The following is a 2,891-nucleotide window of genomic DNA, read 5'->3' as shown; positions in this document are numbered from 1 at the left end:
GGTAAATTGGTAAGCAGTTCATAGTCACTTATATAATGTATAATATGTGATTATTTTCTCCCCCAGCATAGGAATGGACCCCTGAAATACTCTCAGTGCCCACTATGTAATCTTGTCCAGTATCATGATAATAAGGTACAGGATCCAAGTCATGTCACAGCATCCTATGGTCCTATGGTATATGGCACCTGACACTGGAGCTATGGCAGTGGAGGAGAAATAAGGAAGGCTTGAGTGTAGGGAGTCAGAAGATAGACTGTGGATTTGTGAAGTTGTAAGTGGAGAATTCCGTTCTCACTGAGAACCTGTCAAAAATTCAAGAATGCAAGTTCTATCAGAATATACACTGTTTCTCAGCATATACAATGATAAATGCACCTATATAATTTTTTCTTCTTTCTTGATGGGAAACAAGTGAAATAGAATTTATCAGAATCCCCGTGTGTGTACAGTACAAACTTGTCACAGTAGTAAAAAAGTGTGCTTATGTATGAGGCCGGATGCTCTATGCATTTCATCAATAATAAAAAATAAATTTTGATCAACAATGTGAAGATAAAGACTAAATTATTCTTCTGTTCTTTACAAGAAAAACATTACCAAATCCATTGCTACATGAAGAGGTTGTAAGTGGAATGCACCCAAATGTGTAGGAAAATATATAAGGCAGTTAATTTAAAAAACATTGTGTTACTTTTTTGTGATTGTATGATATTTGAGCCATTTTCAGGTTTTCAGAACTTGTAATTTCTGGTAATCTAGTTTTTAATTATAAATAAATGTTTATTTCACAATTACTTATGTCATCATTTCTCTTTCTACTCTAGTACCTGAAGAAAATACTATATAAACTTAAGTCCTACAAAACCTATATCTGTACCTTAGGCTGGGGCAAAGAAAGAGAAGGTAGGAGGGAAATGGAGGGACAAAGAAAGAGACAGAAGGAAAGAAGAGAGGTCCAATAAGGACAAGAGTCAGTCATGAGGGGATCAATCAGTTTGAAACTGCCTTCACCTTTGAGTAGGTCTCTTATTCCCCAGCAGACAAATGGCCACTTACTTTTTTATTTTGTCTTTACTTTGTATCTGATTTTCCCTATCTAAAAAAAAAAAAAGGCAGAGAATTCTGACTGTGAATTCATTTTGCCAGTTTGTGCCTAGAAATTAGAACACACCAAATACCATCCATTTTATTTGGTCCATGGGTTGGAGAGTCCACTACTCTACTACAGACATTGTTTTCTTTTTACTCTCTCAGAGTGAATACCCTCAAATGCTACATTAGCTTAGTTAGAAAATGTCCCCATTTCCTGGTGAGAGTAGGATTACAAAGCATCCCGTGAGCAGAGCTACAGCAGGACCAAGGAGATTAAGTCTGCTAACAAGCAGACCTTCAAAACTAAAGTTCTATAGAATATTAAGACAAATAGTGTCATTATCATGTCTCAGTTTCTACTGGCTTTGGAAATGCCAACCCATCTCTCAGGTATATTCTCAAGAATAATTTATTTAGTGTCATTTTTTTAATATGAAATTTATTGTCAAATTGGTTTCCATACAACACCCAGTGCTCATCCCAACAGGTGCCCTCTTCAATGCCCATCACCCACTTCCTCCTCCTCCGTTCCCCCCATCAACCCTCAATTTGTTCTCAGTTTTTAAGAGTCTCTTATGGTTTGCCTCCTTCCCTCTCTGTAACTTTTGTTTCCCCTTTCCCCTCCCCCATGGTCTTGTGTTAAGTTTCTCAGGATCCACATATGAGTGAAAACATATGGTATCTGTCTTTCTCTGCCTGACTTATTTCACTTAGCATAACACTCTCCAGTTCCATCCACGTTGCTACAAAAGGCCATATTTCATTCTTTCTCATTGCCAAGTAGTATTCCATTGTGTATATAAACCACAATTTCTTTATCCATTCATCAGTTGATAGACATTTAGGTTCTTTCCATAATTTGGCTATTGTTGAAAGTGCTGCTATAAACATTGGGGCACAAGTGCCCCTATGCATCAGCACTCCTGTATCCCTTGGGTAAATTCCGAGCAGTGCTACTGCTGGATCATAGGGTAGATCTATTTTTAATTTTTTGAGGAACCTCCACACTGTTTTCCAGTGTCATTTTTTTAATGCTTATTTATTTGGAAGAGAGAAAGAGAGTAAGTGAAGGAGGGGCAGAGAGAGAGAGAATCCAAAACAGGCTCTGTGTTGTCAGCACAGAGCCCAACATGGGGCTCAGTCTTAGCAAATTGTGAGACCATGACTTGAGTTGAAATCAAGAGTCTGACACTTAAGTGACTAAGTAACCCAGATATCCCTAGTGCCATTTTTTAAATTATGAAATGCTTAGGAAATATAATTCCCTAACTTCCTTGCACCCTTTAAGATGTTATTACCATTGAGGAAAATAGAATGTAATTACATAATATAAATATGTATCACCCACACTGTGCTACTCTTACCAAGCAGAATTGTAAATCTGAAAACACATGTATAATGAGAGTAATCTTTGCCTAAATCATAGTGGCTTCACCCAATCCTTTATCTCAACTCAAATTTCTCAACTAATCATGAAAAAAGAGAAGACATCTTGATTTACAAAGTTCCCACAACCCTGGAAACACTGGTAAAGACTCAGTGAATGGTTTGTTGATAATACATGAAAATATACATTGTCTTTTTCCCACCTTTATGGCTCTAGTAGTTTAGAGTACTGCAGGAAAATGGCAATTTTGAAGCTCAACACTGCAGGATGCAAAGCATTAATACTACATAGCATTCAGCTGATGGAAGATTATAATGAAAGATTTTCAGATATGAGCAACCATATGGTAGACAAATATTAAAGAAGAAATGTCACCTTTTGGTCTGGTGCCAGAACCTGAGACACTTGT

This window comes from Felis catus, chromosome A3 (assembly GCF_018350175.1).
Source record: "Felis catus isolate Fca126 chromosome A3, F.catus_Fca126_mat1.0, whole genome shotgun sequence".
Classification (NCBI taxonomy): domain Eukaryota; kingdom Metazoa; phylum Chordata; class Mammalia; order Carnivora; family Felidae; genus Felis; species Felis catus.
This window is presented reverse-complemented; position numbering follows the sequence as displayed.